Genomic DNA, 19,424 nt, shown 5'->3' on the forward strand with positions numbered 1-19,424 from the left:
GGAAAGTTCCAGGGGAAGTGGAGGGATTTACAGTATATAGAATCAAGATTTGTGGTTTCCTGCCTTGTTAATTTTCCCCATTCTCACTGGTGTTAGGTGGGATCTCATGGTGGTTTTGATTTGTATTTCCCTGATGGCAAGTGATGCGGAGCATTGTCTCATGTGCGTGTTGGCCATGTCTATGTCTTCCTCTGTGAGATTTCTCTTCATGTCTTTTGCCCATTTCATGATTGGATTGTTTGTTTCTTTGCTGTTGAGTTTAATAAGTTCTTTATAGATCTTGGATACTAGCCCTTTATCTGATACGTCATTTGCAAATATCTTCTCCCATTCTGTAGGTTGTCTTTTAGTTTTGTCGACTGTTTCCTTTGCTGTGCAGAAGCTTCTTATCTCCATGAAGTCCCAATAGTTCATTTTTGCTTTTGTTTCTCTTGCCTTCATGGACGTATCTTGCAAGAATTTGCTTTGGCCAAGTTCAAAAAGGGTGTTGCCTGTGTTCTCCTCTAGGATTTTTGATGGAATCTTGTCTCACATTTAGATCTTTCATCCATTTTGAGTTTATCCTTGTGTATGGTGCAAGAGAGTGGTCTAGTTTCATTCTTCTGCATGTGGATGTCCAATTTTCCCAGCACCATTTATTGAAGAGACTGCCTTTTTTCCAGTGGATAGTCTTCCCTGCTTTGTCGAATATTAGTTTACCATAAAGTTGAGGGTCCACTTCTGGATTCTCTATTCTGTTCAGACTTTTTGGTAAAACTAGAATCTGCATTCACAGCTTTCATATTTGTATCTTTACCTAAATTCACTAGAGATGGGTTCCTTCTGCAAACACTTGCTTCTCCTATTATAAAAAGAAAGGGAAGTGTAGCAGCCTCGAGGGAAATGCTACTGTTAACCCATCACCAAAGAAGAGGATCTTTATCACATAAGCAAAATAGTAGCCCCAGAATGGCCTAGAACAAATCTATGCACAGAGGAAAATAAATTCTCAAATGGTAAGTCAGGAACGTTTGGGGGAACACTCATGGATGGGTCTTTTCTCCCCTCTTTTTTATAACCTTTGTCTAATGCATGCCTCAAGGATAGTCACTCTCGAAGATCAAATATTCCATTCACTTTCCAGGTGAAAGCCTTCATTCATTCAAATCTTTCAAAATAAATTGATTGCATATTTATTATGTACCAGGCACCGTTTAAGCAAACAAAACAGATAAGGGTCACAGCCTCATGGATCTCACATACTAGTCAGAGAGTCAGATAGTAAGCAAATAAAATAAAGTTCAATTTTTACACCATCAAAAATGCCCTGAAGGGTCTCTCATTTTCCAATACACACAATCATTATAATTGACAAGCTGACTGCACGATATGTTGAATCTAACTGGGTAAGATAAGGAAATCATTATTCTCAGTATGAAACTAAAAAGATCTACTTTTTTTTTTATTACCATGGTGTGAATCAGTGACCCAATTAAACATCTAACTCCCAAAGCACACCTGTCATCACCAGTGCATTAAATAACAAGGACAAGAATCCATTTTAAGTGCAATTTCTTCCATGTCTGGAGCACTTTTTAGAATGCTTTCATAAAGCAGTGTCTTATTCTTCTGAAATAATTACATTCTCTCAGGCATTGGATTCATAATCTACTCGTAGCCTAAAAATCCACATTTGAATTTGATCATGGTTTTTTGAAGAAATTAAAAGACTTAGGCACTGCAAAGAATTTTACTTTAAGCAAACCAGGGGTTGGGTACCCTGACGTTGGCCACAGAACCTGACACAGGAAGAATACAAATGTATTTTTGTGCCCATCTCCCCACATGCGCCCAGCACTGTGCAATTTACAGGCATGATTGCATGAAATCTTGCTGTAAAGCAAGTGGTGATATCTCAATTTAATAGTTGAAGAGAAAGAGTCTACATGGCTTTCTCAAGACTGTGTTGCTAGTAAGTGATGTGGCTCGGGGCGCTTGAGGCAGAAATTCATGCTCCCTCTCTATATCCCTTTTTTTTCTTGGGCATATCACATCTGGGATTGGTATCTGTATCCCATGTGAGCACGAATTATCAACTTTAGTGTGTTCTTTTAAAAATATGGTAGTGTGTTTCATGAGTTGGTATTTGTTGAACCCAGGGAATGTTGTGCAGAACTACATGATCTACTGACAAAAAAAAAATATATATATATATATATATATATATATATATATATATATATATATATATATTCCTTGACTTCTTCATATATAGCACTTTTCTGTGAATGCATTTCTCAAGGTTTAAATCTGGAAAATACAATTCCGAACAATTGGGCGTGTGTATCAGTGCTAAAGACTTGGCTGCTTGACAGTCCCCGTCGCATGACCATCAGCACCGGCGGGCTTCTGGACCTTGGCCCCTTCCCAGGCCCTGGGAACGCATGTTCCCACATGGCCCACCTGTATTCTTTCTGGGATTGTGTAATATTTACGTAACACTGTATGAAGATTTATAGAAGCAAGTAGACATGTGCCCACTTTTCACTCCCCTCCACTGAATGAAGGCAAGTTTCCAGGTCTTTTATTGTCCCTTGAGCAGCATCAAATATTTCTTGCCATGTTTCTTTCAATACTCTTATTGCAAACATGCCTGGAGGCGATGTCGAATCCCCTTGCAATTGCATCTCTCTCTGTGAGAATTCTTTTGCTTGCACCTGCTTTGTTTTGACATGTACATTTTCCTTTGGGAGCCATATTCAAGAAAAACTAGAAAATCCTAGATTTAAAAATATTGCCTCAAGTCCCCTGTACAATGCTGCCTGCCTTTCACTCTATATCCAAAGGTAGATCTATAATGTTCTTAATGCTTGTCATTGGCTCAGGGTTTTTTTTTTTTTTTATGATAGTCACAGAGAGAGAAAGAGAGGCAGAGACACAGGCAGAGAGAAGCAGGCTCCATGCACCGGGAGCCCGACGTGGGAATCGATCCTGGGTCTCCAGGATCGCGCCCTAGGCCAAAGGCAGGCGCCAAACCGCTGCGCCACCCAGGGATCCCTCAGGGGTTCTTGTAAGAAAGCCCCGAGGCACACATTTAAAACTCTATGCTCTGTGTTTTTCTGTTTGTAAGTCACACATCACACTAAGGAGCTGGATGACCCAACCATTCCTCATCTGTTTCCAGTGAAATACTTGGGGGTGCCTGGCAAAATGGCAGGTGTCATTTCCCAGAAAACCTTACATTTCACAACATACATAACACTATTTTAATATTAATTCTTGATGATTTACCTCCTAAATTTTGAACAAAAGGAGTATTATTTTGGATGCTTTTATGTAAGCCATTTTTCCTAAATATCGCGGAATTGTGACTTCATTTCTTAAAGTAGTTTTGTTTCTGGATCTATCCGAGGGAGAAAAAGAGCAGGAAGTGCTTTCTAGAGTAAATGCCAGTGCTCCCTGGAATCTGCCGTTAAATAAGGCACTTTGGAAGGACAGCACACTTACGGCGGGTTGTGAGGTTTTGTGTTAAAACTCGTAAATTCTCTACCCACAAACGTAGGAGACAAAGGTTTTCAAGCTTTACAAGCTCATTTTGATTTTTGTAATGTAGTTTGAAGGAATCTTTTCTGGAACAGCATTCTACGCTCCCATCTTCCCAACACACACACAGTGCCTATCCAATAGGAATATATTTTACATCTCTGTTCTTTTCTTTGTTAGGGGACATAACTGCTAGTTTCTGGGGAAAAAATGATACACAAATGTTTGTGAACAGACCCCCTGTCATCTATCACAATGCTTGCTCTTCATCCCAGAGAAATTACCTGGAGAACTTGATGCCAATGAATTGCATATCTGAGGTATTATTCGTCCCATATCTTTGGGAAATTCAGAGAACTGAGACTTCACTTTTTTTTCTATCAAGAACAGATCTTGTCTTACATGAATGCTGTGATCTTAAATACTTCAACATTCCATGATGATGTGAAGCATCCATTTTATATATTTTCAGGGATATCGGTGACTTTTGGGGGATCACCCAGTTAAATGCAACTCATAACAACTTAATTCTTGGGATATCACACTTTATCACATGTATTCTCTGCGATTTATATTAATCTAGCTACAAGAAAGGAGACAATAATCATCGGATTGCTTAGGGTTAGATTCATAAGAAATCTGCCCATTTTCTTGCTCTAATATTTTCTTTTACTTAATGATGAGACTGGGGCTTGGGTATACTGCAAATTTTGATAATTCGCTCACAGTACAAACACAGTCTAGAATTTATATAGACAAAGTCACTGACACTAGGGAGGGGGTGTCCAATATTTGGTGTCTGGTTAGGGCAGTATATTGGTCTGTGCCAGCATCCATGTTCAGAGACTCGAAGCATCTTCATGCTCCCTGACTAACTTGGGAGCACACGGGGACCAGGTGACAAATGAATTCCTGACTAAATCTGTCTGTAACGGGCCCACTCAGTCCACAGACCCACCCCATGGCTATGTCTTCAGTTCTTTTTTTTTTTTTTAAACAAACACCCTTGTCTTATTCTTTTTTTTTAATTTTTATTTATTTATGATAGTCACAGAGAGAGAGAGGCGTAGAGACACAGGCAGAGGGAGAAGCAGGCTCCATGCACCGGGAGCCCGATGTGGGAGTCGATCCCGGGTCTCCAGGATCACGCCCTGGGCCAAAGGCAGGCGCCAAACCGCTGCGCCACCCAGGGATCCCCTGTCTTCAGTTCTTTTTTTTTATTTATTTACTTATGATAGTCACAGAGAGAGAGAGAGGCAGAGACACAGGCAGAGGGAGAAGCAGGATCCATGCACTGGGAGCCTGATATGGGATTCAATCCCGGGTCTCCAGGATCGCGCCCTGGGCCAAAGGCAGGCGCCAAACCGCTGCGCCACCCAGGGATCCCCCCCCTGTCTTCAGTTCTTAAATGAGTAAGTAGAGTGGGCATGTCTGAGTGTGTCACCGGTCCCATACCGGGGCCTCACCTAGTGGCTGAGAAGCTGTCGTATACACATGGTCACATGGAAGCCTCTGAAACTGCCCCCGTCCCCATGTGGCCAAGACCTCACATCAGCGGCAATACCCCATCTCTTGGGGATTAGGAGCCACCCTTACAAACATAAAGGGTCTGGAGATGGTGCCCGTCATCTCAGCATTTCAGTTGCCAGTCAGTGTCCTGCGAAGCCCATGTTGGCCGTGGAGGGTGAAAAGAGGCTTCTCACCACTTAATCAGACATCAGTGTCCATGCCTGAGGCTGTGGCCTTAGCAGAGTGGGTAAACACAGGTTAGCTGGTGACAATCAGAAAAGGGATCAGAACAAGTTCATATCCACATGGATTAAACCCCCCCCACACACACAGAAAAAACAGGGTACATTTAGAGCTTGGCCCAAGGCTGGGTTAAATATCCTACCCTCTGCCATAATATCCTCCAGAGAGGCCTGAATTATCTGAACATCCTGCTGATACCATGTTAATCCACTAAATCGGTGGCATCGTGCTAATGTATCATGTACCCGTGCAGAGACAGATGTGTTCCGTGTGATGGGGATGTCCTCCGTGCACGTTCAGAGTCCCACCATGTTATGTGAAATATTTAGATGCAGCTCGGGGGGTGCTGAAACACATTATCAAAATTAAGGGAGAAATCACTGATCACACAGCTCCCATCACAAAGAAGGCTCAACACTGCCTGGGACGGTCAATCCCATGTGCCAACCTGGGTAGGCTAGAGTGGCCAGCTGACCGGTCAAACCCCAGGCCAGATGCTCTGACGAGGGTATATTTCAGATAAGATTAATGTTCAGAAACATTTGAACTCAAATGTTCAGTCAACTTTGAGGACCTTTCATACTATGGGTGAGCTCCGCCCAATCAGTCTAAGGTCTTACGAGTAAGATCTTTTTGGATTTCCCAAAGTAGCGGGAATTCTGTCCCAATTTCCATCCTTCTAAAGAATCCTGACTCATACGGTGCCTCGTAGGCCAGGCTGTGGCCACAGTGTGCTCTACACCCGAGAATACCGCTTCAGTTCAGACAGCAGTTGACTCCCAAGGTGGTTGCTCTAAGGGGGCTCCAAACAGGAAGGATCCTGCTGTGGTCCCAGGTGAAGGTTTGAGCTACAGTGACACGTGGGCCATAGGACCTGGCATGTTCTAGTTCTGGAGATATCAGTGATGAATTAGTGTGAGCCCCATTGAGGAGCCCACATCGTGGATGCTTCGGGCTGTGGATCAAGCGCATGCTGTCCTCTATGAGCATGTACGTCTTTTGTAGAACAACTCCCGATGTGCTACTGAGTCTTGATAGGGACAGAGCACCTGTCCCACAGGCAAAAAGTAACCATATGGCCACTGCTACTCTCTGTGAACTAGGCTATCATGTACCCATTCAACCATCAGTGTGGGTGGTCCAGAAACAATCTATTGCAAGATGGAAGGTGAGCATTAAGCAAATCATAGGTTAAGTCTCACACATAGGTAACGAGTGGCCCCATGTCACCCATCACTAACTGCACTCGGCCTGCCAGTCAGCATACACACATATGGGTGATCCTTTGTGACGAGCTGACATGGGAGGAAAAAGCTTGAGCTTGGCTCACGATGGGCCAGCTCAGTATTTGGGTGTGAGTTAGAAATGAATGTCATTTCACAAATGAATGACAGCCCAGCCCAGAGAAGGTACTACCAGAGAGTGGTAAGGCTACCTTGCTTCAAGCAGGGCACCTGGTGGGCCACACATGTGGAAATAGAAGTAGCCTCAGGTTGGACTGTATAGAGAGATGTGATCTGCGTTGAAGGGCTTGGCTAACATATCCTGGGATGAGAAGGAGAACGGTCAGGAGGGTGGGGACAGGAAATCTTGGTGTAGACATGGTGGCGGTCATATGGGATAAACCTAGAAGGTAGAGATCTTTGCATTGCACGGCATGCCCCCCAGAAAGCATCCACCCCAGCAGAAGCACTAGGCAACAAGGTGGACAAAATTACTTATGACAACATCTGGCCTTTATCACTGGCCACACAAGTGCTGGCATGAGGGTCACATGAGGTGAGCCTGCTGGCAAGAAAGGACACTGTGTGTGAGACTCACCTAGCAAAGGGCACGTAGCTGCTGAAACTATGGAATTCCCAGCTTGCCAGTGACAGAGTCGATCCTAAGAAGCATTTCTTTAGGAGACCTTGGGATCCCTGGGTGGCGCAGCGGTTTGGCGCCTGCCTTTGGCCCAGGGCGCGATCCTGGAGACCCGGGATCGAATCCCACATCGGGCTCCCGGTGCATGGAGCCTGCTTCTCCCTCTGCCTGTGTCTCTGCCTCTCTCTCTATCACTGTGTGCCTATCATAAATAAATAAAAAAAAAAAAAGGAGACCACCCACCCGCTGGTGGTAAACTGATTAAATCAATCCCCTTTTACATCAGAAGGGAAAAGCAGTCCATCCTGATTAGAAATGATATGTATTGTGCATGTGAATTTACCTTTCTCACCTTCAGGGGCTTAGCCATCTCCACTCTGTGAGGGGCTTTGGAATATTTGTTCCTCCATTACAAGAATGGACTAACATTAATTCAATTAACTCAGTAACATTAACTCAGGGAGGACCCATTTTACAGCAAGAGAGGGGAATGGGTCCTGCCCAGTACATCCACTGTTCTGATCACAAGCCATACCATCCCAGAAACAGCTGGCCTGTGGAAGCATCAGGAGGAGCTGGGAATGTGACAGGTGATACCGTCCACCAGGAGCCTACACTGTACAAAGATGGGACACCAGGCTCCAGGACGAAGTGCACATTTTGGTGCCATGTCTCCAACAAGAACATGATAAGAGTCTTGGCCAAGGTGCAAATGGAGGGGTTCCTCACTGTCACCCCCAGCGACCCACTTAGGGAGTCTGACCTCCTGTCCCTGAAACTCTGGGCTTTGTAGGTTTGGAGGTCTTCATTAAGAGAGAACACTTCACGCAGGGGCTCACGAGAAGAAAGTTCACCTTAGATTCTGTGCCAATGGAGCTGCGGACAAGAAGAATCTCTCTTCTAGCAGGTATAATAATGGCCTGAGACCAAGGGGAAGATAGGGGGATGTTGTCACCGAGTGGCATGCAGGTGACACCCTTGGATGTGTCTAGGTGCCCATTGCCAACACTGGATGGTGAATGAACACGCACAGCAGCCTCGGCCTCAGCAGCACATACCCTCAGGGATGAGAGTCTGGCTCATGCTAACGAGCCAACAGGTGCCAGTTGAAGATGAGGAGCCTACAGTGGATGGTGGGAGTGGGAGATACCCAGAGTGGCTGCCAAATCAGCCTCTCTCTGGAGTTGGGGGGCTGCTCCTGTACCCTAGAACGCCCTCCGCCATGTTCCTCTTAGACAGGGCCTTTCACTGGGATCTTAGTGGGGCTTCTCTCAGGACAGGAAGGACTTTCTTCCAGGGGAACAAACCTTGTCATATGTGCCACTCATACCCTTGAGGATAAAGATGTATCCCCCGTTACTGGCAGTGCTTTCTAGCAGAGGGCCCTGCAGGTATCACCCCACCCGAAACCACCACCTGTCCCAGACCGTGCCCCCACCTGAAGCAGCTACGTCCAGGAATGACCAGCAGGGATCTGAAGAAACTGGCTGAGATGACCCAGCCTGGGCTGCCACTGAAGAGGTGCTGTCCAGACCCCTAGGGCATTGTCAGCCCTCCACAGCCCCGACCTCTGCTGGCCCAGCTCTTGCACCGTCTCTGCCTCCACATGTACTGACCTGAATGCACAGTAGGAAATGTTTGTACAGTAGTCCCTACATCAGAGGCTACGACTTCAAACTCCCATTTTCTTTTTTTTAATGTATGGGTTTTGTTTGTTTGTTTGTTGTTTGGTTTGCTCTTTAATACCTAGAGTAAATGATAAGTACCAAAATAAAGTAGAAAGAGTCTAGTAGAAAAAGAAAAAAGATAGTTTAATATCTTTTTCTTAATTCCACATTTTGGCCTATTCCAATCCATTCTTGCTCCAAGTAGGTTCGTGCAAGATCTTTACCAAGGTAGATCCTGAGTTTATCGATATTAAAAGTGATAATCTATTATTTTAAATGGTCACATCCTTCTTAAAATAAAAGCATCATCATTCATTCGTGTTCCGAATCACTTGTATGAGAACGAGATAATTTTCGCTCTTCTATGCTAAGTCATTCCATGAAAAATCATGACAAAATCACTTGTCCAAGGAGTAACATATTCAGCAGTTTTAAATGATGATAAACTATGAAAAGGTAAAAACCAGATGCTCTATAATATGCATGTTTATACCCACAAATAAATCTAAATGCATGAGTAGACTCTCAGCCGCTTTCTGAAGAGCTGTCCTTAAAAGGCTGTTTTCTCATTAGATCTAAGATTTCTCTTGTGTTGAGTTAAGAGACATGGCTACTCATGACCAAATGTGCATGCCTAGGGTCCCTTTGCACTTTAATAAAATTGGCCATTTAAATGGAAATATATCAAAGGAGAACATTATAAAGGATTTCACTCACACTTTTTTTTTCAAATAATATCCCATTTACACCACCACATATCCAAAACCTTCTGTTAAAATTAGAAGTGTAATAGTTGAGTCCATTAATGAAGAGCTTTGTCTTCTGAGGGCTGTCAGGATAAGTAAAATAACAGTAGGCATAGAAGACATACAGGCTTGATGAAGTCTCCTTTATAATCCGTGAGCTACGGTCTTGCAACCTTTTGACAAAAAGTAATTACTTCCTTTATTTTGCCCAAGGGCTAAATTTCTAACAACAACAAAAAAAGGAAATAAAAATTACGGAATGCATGTTGAGTTAAATGCATAAATGGAAAGGAAGGCATTACTACTAAACAGTCATATAAACTCAAACCGAGATTAATTGCTTACTTATATGCTAAAACGCAGAATAAAGAGAAGTGTTTTCTTTCCATCTACATTGCTGCTTTAAATTATAGCAAACATGTCCAAACATTATGCTGTTTTAAGAATTATGAATAATTCAGTTTGACTCACAATGATTAAAGATTTGAAATGAAAAAGAGAGAAGTTCTATTTACTGATAAGTAGATTTTTATTGCAGCAAACATTATTGTCTAAAATAAATATGTACGCCGTGTGTGGGATTTCTAGTTGCAGAGTTTATGAAAAAAATTCTAACTTCTGATTGCAAATAGGGTTTGTTTAGGAATCTGCTACACAGGTGGTGTTGCGATGGTCGCTGGCTCTCCGGGGGTGAATGGAGGAGCATCACAAACAGGAGTGTGGAGAGAAGAAATGTGTTTCACTCTGCTTGCCTCACTTGACACTGATGTCACAGACCAGTGGCCAGGAGGTCACACAATATAACTCTGAGCTTCACGGGTACCCCAGTAGAATAAACTTTACACAGCTGGATAATTTCATCCACTAATCCTCTGAGATCATGGATCCAGAAGAAAGACTCTGGGTCCAGATTAGATCTTCTAGAAATTGAGCAGAGACAAGACAGAAAGGCTCTGTCTTTCTGACCACCCCGAGATGGGATATGTCACCATCTCGAAACTGAGAAAATGAATTGGGGGCATGAAAACCCACTGAAGAGGAAGACCCTGGGCAGAAGGAAACAAACCAGGTGTCGGTGTACTTTCTGGAAAGCTCAGTTTAGAAAGCGAATGAGGAAAGGGATCTTCGGAGGTGGGCACGTGGTGATGTAATATGCAGGCTGGGTCCATAGGAGAAAGGACAGCCGAGCATTGTAAATGGGCAACACGAAGCCTAGTGGGGCCTCATGCCCCTGGTGTGTCAGTTGGCGTGCTGGGGATGGAAGTGGGATTGGAGCCACGCCACGTGACCCTTGAGGATTTTTCCAGAACGTAGATGCTTGGAGACCGACCACAAATATCTAATATTTGTGTCACTGTGGTTCCAGAAGGAGAGGAAATAGAAGAGGGGCCTGGAAACAGTCAATGGTTAAATCTTGGCAAATTTTGACAAGACACGTAAACTAACAGATTCAAGAGCTGTGGGCAGCCAAACAGGGTAAATCTGTGCCAAGATATCATGATTAATTTTTTTTTGAAAATGAAAGAAAGATTTAAAATCTTGAAAGAAATCACAGAAAAATCGTATAGGTGAACAGCAATTAAAATGACCATAGAATCCTAGGGATCCCTGGGTGGCGCAGTGGTTTAGCGCCTGCCTTTGGCCCAGGGCGCGATCCTGGAGACCCGGGATCGAATCCCACGTCGGGCTCCCGGTGCATGGAGCCTGCTTCTCCCTCTGTCTGTGTCTCTGCCTCTCTCTCTCTCTCTCTGTGTGTGACTATCATAAATAAATAAAAATTATTAAAAAAAATGACCATAGAGTCCTGATCAGAATCTAAATATTCCATGAGTCAAAGAGGAAGTCTCACAGTCGGTTCAAAAATACATTGACTATGGGGCACCTGGGTGGCTCAGGCGGGTAAGCATCTGGTTCTTGATCTCAGCTCAGGTCTTTACCTGTAAGAGACAAAGAGACAACATCAATTCACTACACTTCATCAAAAGTAAACACTTTTATGCTTCAAGTGACTGTTGATAGGATAGAAAAACAGCTACAGAGTAAAGGAAATCCTTGTGAACCATATACCTGGCAAAGGATTAGTATCTAAAGCATATGAAGAATCTCAAAGCTCAACAGTAAAACAAATTCCAAGTAGAAAATGGGTAAGAGGTATTTCACCCAAAGGGTACATGGAAGGCAAATGACACGAAAAAATGTTGGGCAGCCGTGGTGGCGCAGCAGTTTAGCGCTGCCTGCAGCCCGGGGCGTGATCTGGAGACCCTGGATCGAGTCCCGCATCGGGCTCTCTGCATGGGGCCTGCTTCTCCCTCTGCCTGAGTCTCTGCCTCTTTCTCTCTCTCTCTCTCTGCATCTCTATGAATAAATAAATAAAATCTTTAAAAAAAAAAAGAAAAAGAAAAAATGTTCGACACCATCAGCCTTCAGGGAAATGCAGATTAAAATAATCAGGAGCCACCCCAGTGCACCAATGAGAATGGCTAACGTGACAAATAGTGATGGTTCCAAATGCCGGTGGGTATGCAGAGAAACGGGATCCCAGAAACGCTGTTTATCAGAAGTGGTACAGCCTCTCTGCAGAACAGCCAGGCAATTTAAAGCACAAGGCATGCCCCTACCCTAGGACCCAGTCCATCCAACCAGGGCTTTTGTTCTCAAGAAACCAAGACATAGACAGCAGAACTCTATGCAAGTATTTACGACAGCTTTGTTCCCAGCAGCCCTAACTGGGAACAGCCCAGCTGCCTTTCAATGATGAGCAGGTAAACAGAAGTTCGTACATCAGCTCCGAGGGGCACTGCTTAGCAGCACGTAGGACTAAGCCAGTAATGCACGCCATGACGTGGATGGACCTTTAGAGACTTGCTCTGAGGGAAGGAAGGAAGGAAGGAAGGAAGGAAGGAAGGAGGGAGGGAGGGAGGGAAGGAAGGAAGGAAGGAAGGAAGGAAGGAAGGAAGGAAGGAAGGAAGAGGGAGGAAGGGAGGGAAGAAGGAAGGAAGGAGGGAAGGAAGGAGGGAAGGAAGGAAGGAAAGGGGAAAAATCCAACCCCAAAATGCCGCAGGTCTTCCCATCCCATTAAGGCTCCTGAGTGAGGAGACCATGGGAAAGGAGCCAGGATTCCGCGGCCCCAGGGGGTCAAGGAGCAGGGAGGGGAGGAAGACAGGTGCGTGGTGATAATGTCCTGCTTCTGGACTGCATCAGTACCTATGGCCTCGTGGAGGTGTTGTGCAGGAGAGCCGCAGGAGGTCACGGGCGGGGAGATGGGGAGTGAGCACACGGAGCCTCCACGTAGTGTTTCTTACAACCGTATGTGCTTCTGTAATGCTCTCAAAATAGAGAGCTTAATTTTAAAAAAGTGCTGTCTCTTCCCAGGAGCAATTTAAACTCCCACTAGGAATATGATGAGCGCCTTTACTCCCACTGTCATCAGCAGCGGGTATTGCCAATCACGCCTTACTTTTTGTCAACCATCAATCTCTATTATTACATATTTATATTTCTCCTTCATTTGCTTGTTCTTGCTTTTGCCTTTTATTTAAAAAAATTTGAGAGATTTTTGTTTTATTTATTTGAGAGACAGAGAGAGAGACAGAGCACAAGTAGATGGAAGGAGAGAGGGAGAGGGAGAAGCGGGCTCCTCGCTGAGCAGGTGTCGGGCTCAATCCCAGGACCCTGTGATCGTGATCTGAGCCAAAGGCAGATGCTTAGGCGACTGAGTCACTCAGGCACCCAAATACGTTCTTAATATCCAACATACTTATGCATCTGATTTTCTTTTTATGTAATAGATTTATAAAATGCTTTTCGTGGTAAGATTTGATTTCTTTTTTAAGATTTGATTTTTCAATCAAAATATTTTTGATCAAAATTACATGTGATAAATACACGCTTAGATACGTGGTGTCTGGCTCTTAGTCATGGTTGGGAAATAATGCCCTAGAAACATTAACAATCCCAATCTAGACACATTTTAAATTGTATTGCAGTGGCACCCCGGGGTCCCTCCCAACGAAAATGTGTGTCATCGGGAAAGCAGACACAGCCCTTGCCCGATACGCTGCATGTTTTTGGAAAATCATTTTATTTAAACTCTCAGTCTTAATGTCCACAAACCAAAACTGAAAATAAGGACGGCACCTGTTCCCTACGTCTGTGGGAGGAATCAATGCGAAAAGCCTTCCAAAATGCTTCAGATCCTGCTTCACGCTTGCAAAGCCCTAGGCAAGCATGTGCTGTGCCATCAAGACCCGACGGCCGAGCGAGGACCGTTCTGACTTCAGGTCGGGACCCCACGCAGCCTCGCCTGCACCCACGCTGGCGAGGTGCCCACGCTGATGCCCGCGGACTGCCGGCCCGTCCCAGGTCGACTGCGGCTCATCGCGGGGTCTCCCCGATTCCCTCTCCAGTCCGCTGACTGCGGGTTCAACTCCCGTCCTCTGCCGCCTGGGAACCTGTGTGTCCACCACCGGCACCCCAGGCCATGTCCTCCTCCGGGCCCGGCGGCCCACACCCGCCAGCCGGCCCTTCCCAGGCGGCCGCCTCCTGCACCTGTCCCTGCCCCGCCTGCTGCACAGGTGCCCGCGCCCAGCCAGGCTGCGGCAGGGGATGCTCCGGCCTGCGACCCCACCGGCTTCCCGGCTGCACCTGCCGAGCGCGGCCCGCTCCCTGCCCTCTGGGATCTGCGTGGAAGTCAGTGTCACGGGGCTCAGATGGCTCGCAGGCCCCTTCTGGTTCAGGACTTCCTTTCTAAGTATTTGTTGAATTCCATCTTCCCATCCCTAATTAGCGCCCCCCAATACTCTTTCCGCATCTGCAGAATTGTTTCCAGAATTGTTCTGTGGTTGAAGAGTTTTCCTATTGTCCTCCCTATTCAATATACCGTAAATTCAGTGACTTCTTATACATAACCTTTAGGCGTTTCCCTTCCAGTTGTCTTATATCTTTCCTCTTCTTTCTTTTCCACCTTTTTGGCCAATTTGCATTAGCTAACCATTTAGAATTCTGTTTTATATCATCTTCATAGTACGATCCTTAAGCTCTGGTGTCATCAGTTGATTACTCTTCAAATGATCTTTTCCTGTTCTCCACTGTCTTACTTTTTAAATGTGATTGAAATATTGCTTAAATTTCTGTTTTATTTTTTTATTTTTTATTTTTATTTTTATTTTTTTTATTTATTTATGATAGTCACACAGAGAGAGAGAGAGACAGAGACACAGGCAGAGGGAGAAGCAGGCTCCATGCACCGGGAGCCCGATGTGGGATTCAATCCCGGGTCTCCAGGATCGCGCCCTGGGCCAAAGGCAGGCGCCAAACCGCTGCGCCACCCAGGGATCCCTAAATTTCTGTTTTAAAAGTCATTTCATATTCTGCTAATAGTAGCCTCAGAATTTCATAAACAATCTCTAAAAGGATTCTGATGCCTTTATTGGAATTAAATTTGAAAAATTCAATATCTAGTAGTTTAGAAATGAATGAGTTAGTTGATATTACTAGTACGTGGACACTCTTTTCTGCATTTTCAATTCTTTTGTTAATATTAACTGTGATCAGTGACATTAGATACACAAAAATGTCCATTAAATATAATTTTGAGAAGCAAGTGAAAATCTACATATAACTAACAGCTCAAAACCCTGGGTGCTTTCAAACCATGTATTTTATATGTATTATATTGTATTTTATATTTATATTAGAAAGGTGGAAACTCTTCGTATCATTAACAAATGGGTGTTTTACTTGTAAGAAATAAATTTAAAAACGACCAAGTACAATGTATTTTCTAAACAATGGCATCCAAAGGTAATTCTAGAAGCGTGAATCTGGAAGTGAGTTTGTAAAAAAAAGATCACAGGAAGTTCAAGATAGGCTTCCAAACAGCCTTTGTGGTGATTAGTCAGAGAAAACATAGTAGTTTATTTTTACGTAAGATCTTCCTCTATATTTTCTTCTTAGAGTCAGCTCTTGCAGTTAGGTCTTTGGTACATTTTGAGGTTATAAGTTAAGGGTCCATCTTCATTGTGGATATCCAGTTTTCGTATTTCTATTGGAAAGATTATTCTTGCCCCTTTGTATGGGCCTCGCATGTTTCAAAAATCACGTGGCCGTTTACGTGAGAGTTTATTCTGGGTTCAGCATTCATTGGTCTGTATGTCAATTTCTAGGCCAGTATCACACAGTTTTAATTGCTAAAGCTTTGTAATATGTCTTGAAATCAGGAAGTGTGAGACCTCCAACTTTTCCTTTCTCAAGATACTCAGGGTCTTTTGAGGTACCATGTACATTTTAGGGTGGATTGTTCTATTCTGGGGGGGGGAGCCATTGGAATTCTGATAGGGATTGCACTGAATCTATAAATTACTTTGGGTTGAATTGACATTTTGGCATCATTAAGTCTTCCAATCTAGGAACAGATCATTTCTTCCCATCTTTTGTGTCTTCTTTAATTTATTTTAGCAATATTGTAGTAGCTTCCAGCGCACAAATCCTTTACCATCTTTGTTAAATTTATTCCTAAATTTGTATTCTTTTAGGTGCTATTGTAAATAGGATGGTTTTCTTAACTTTCCTTCTGAACCGTCTATTGTTAGTGTACAGAAGCACAAGTGATTTCTGGGCATTGAGCTTGTACTGCAACTTTGCTGAATTTGTGTATTAGTTCCAACACTTTTTTTAATTTTTTTTTATTCATTTATGATAGTCACACACAGAGAGAGAGAGAGAGGCAGAGGCACAGGCAGAGGGAGAAGCAGGCTCCATGCACCAGGAGCCCGACGTGGGATTTGATCCCGGGTCCCCAGGATCGCACCCTGGGCCAAAGGCAGGCGCCAAACCGCTGCGCCACCCAGGGATCCCAGTTCCGACACTATTTAAAATGGAATTACCCCAGTTCTTAAGCAAGCCAAAACTTTCTATGGCCTCTAAACGCGGTAAAATCAGCATTTTACTCTATAGATGCTAGAGTGGCATCTGGCAACTGCCAGTTAAAGTTAGCCAATGTTATATTTAGGTTCAAATTAGTTGTATTTTAATATTATGTTTTCTACATGGTTTAGAGGAATATGTTGTGGGGAAAAGAATTCAAAAAAAAATTTTTTTCCTATACAGCTGGATGGAAACTATTTAGGAGTGTGAAACATCCACAGCAGTGAAATTTAGAACTTTTACCTAATTTTGTATTATTATTATTCTCATAAATCTTTTCTATGCCTGAGTAAGGGCAATGTAATCCCCATAAATCAAGAGTTAATGTGATGCTGAGAAAATGCTGTTTACCTTGAATTACGTAGGCTACAAGGGATAATATTCAAAATATTTAAAGACGCTGTGGCACAAGCTTCAAACCATTACTCCAGAAGGCTGGCTCAAACCTCTCTCCCAAGCACACTGACCTTAGGCAGGGAGATTTTTTTTCTCCACGCCCCCTTCCTGTGCTCCCAGGCTTCATCTGAAAGCAACTGACACATCTTCTCTGCGCTTGACCCCACTTTTCTGGAGGCTTCTTCCTGCCCAGCAAAGTGTCCCGCAGGAACAGGTAGGTTGCAGATCCCTGTCAAGTGCTTAGAGCACCTGAGCTGGAGAACATGAGAAAACGTGGATCGACCTTGACTCTTGTGATGTGACCCAGGAGCCTGTGATGAAGCTCAAGGTCCCAAATTTGCCTCATTATTTTCTGTGCTCTGAAGGCACAGTGGTTTTGGAATGCCTTAGCCTCAAAACCTATGTGAATGAAGAAAGGGTCATAGTAAATTTTTAAAAAGATGTAAAAATCATGTAAATTATTACCTTTTATATGTAAAATTATAGCGTGTTATTGATAGAGGACCTGGCTGCCTCTAGAATTATAAGAAACTCTCTTTTCTTTTTCATTCAACCTCTTGGTTCTTGACTCATGGTTGCTTGAGAAAGTCTAGCTGTTGTGTAATGCTGCCAGTTACCCACAACTGAGAAGAGCCCCCGAGTGACACACATACCCATATCAGCGGACATGTCTTTAAAACAACATGTCTTAAAAATAAATAAAAAATAAAAAATAAAAAATAAATAAATAAAAATAAATAAATAAATAAATAAAACAACATGTCTTTAAAAAAAGAAAAAGAGAAAGAGAAAAGAGGAGAAGGACTAGGGGGGTGGGGAGAGGGGAAAAGATCCAAATGAAGAGCCCTAAACACAGGGCTCTCACGAGCTGTGTAAGGATAATGAAAAGGGCCCAGACAGGACCCCATGACCAAAGGTGGAAGTGGTTATTTGGGGCACCAAGGAGCAAAGCAATCAAGGTGAAGTAAGTGAGTGCAGACAGGAAGAAGCTCATGCAAGGGGCAACCACAAGGGTGCACACACTCCGCCTGTATACAGGTCTTAAAGTTGTATTTGATCAACTTAATCAATTCGATGAGGAATGGGAGATGTAATAGAAGCACATACTTTTATTGTAGTCCTGAAGGATAAGACAGTGGAAAGACCTTCTAACGGAGTGAATAGCTGCCCGAGAAGCTTTGTGTAGTATTTTGTTTCCCTTCTCATTCAGGACATTGGTGATGGGGGGCAGGGACGATCTAACAGACAGAGACTGTCTTCTGAAGAGGCAATGATGCTGAAAGACCAACAAAATTCTGTTGTATTCTTCTTTCAAAAAAATTAAAAGAAATAAAAAGAACTGTGTCTATCTATTATATATATACACACATATATAATATATATGCATTACATTATACACAGTATATTTATTATTGTATATATGTCTATATTTTATATATAGTTCTCTTATGTTATATATAGTTTGTGTTATAGCACATGTAATATAATTATATAGTTTCTCAGTAAACAAATTTAGGCAGTTTCCAATGAGGAACTCCGTCCACAAGAACGCCATACCTTCTGCTGTTGCCCCCTTGGAGACAGAGAACTGGAGAGATGGTTGATTTGACCATAATCGTCACTCTTCGTTTTTGTCATTTATAAAAGCATTTCACAAAAGAGGTCTAACTTTAACGTAATCATTGGCAAAGTTGAGGGGATTTTTGCACTATTCCATAAGTTCTGATCCCGTGATATTGTTGCCGAGTCCTTCTACTGGTATTTTTCACGGAGACTGAGTGTACGTTGGCATGAAAGATGTCATATATTTAGAGCACTTTGGGCAGACCATAGGAACTCTGTGGCCTGTGGAACAAAGATGTTCCTAGAGATTGTCACCTACCAAGTAGAGTTTATGATTCTGTAGGATTGGCATTATTATCATATGGGAAGATGGCATTACATGTATATTCTCACTTAATTTTCAATATTTAATATGACCCTTATTTGAGTCCTACACTCAATTGTCCTATTATTTTTTAAAGAAAAATGTGTTGTTGCAATCTCAAAGTAACTTCATGCTGACGAGTAGAAGGTACTTCCAATAAAATGAAATATGGTGAAGACCACCTTGAATCAAAAATCACTAACAATGATTGAGTTTTATATGGCAGCTACTTCTCCATTTGTTACTTTTATTAACTCCTTTGACCTTCAAAACTATATAAACCAGTTTACTATCCATTTCCCCCATTTTATACTTGAAGAAGGTGAGACATAGAAGGATTACTTACTTGGTCCAACATTTCAGAGCTGGATTCTGAATCCTCGGTGGATTCTGGAGCCTATGATCCTAAATACTACTCTCTATTGCCTCCAAATTGAGTAGGATATTCTCCTTTTAACATGCTACTTCTTCCTGAACTCAGTGGTCTACAACACTCTATAGTAAATTATGGTCACATATATTGTATATTTACAGAACTCAGTTAATTTAGAATAATAATGAAATAAAGAACAGGGAATAGACATTAATGGAGTGAACTATTTTTCAGAAGTTGAACCTCAAAAAGAA

Source organism: Canis aureus, chromosome 15 (genome assembly GCF_053574225.1).
Source record: "Canis aureus isolate CA01 chromosome 15, VMU_Caureus_v.1.0, whole genome shotgun sequence".
Classification (NCBI taxonomy): domain Eukaryota; kingdom Metazoa; phylum Chordata; class Mammalia; order Carnivora; family Canidae; genus Canis; species Canis aureus.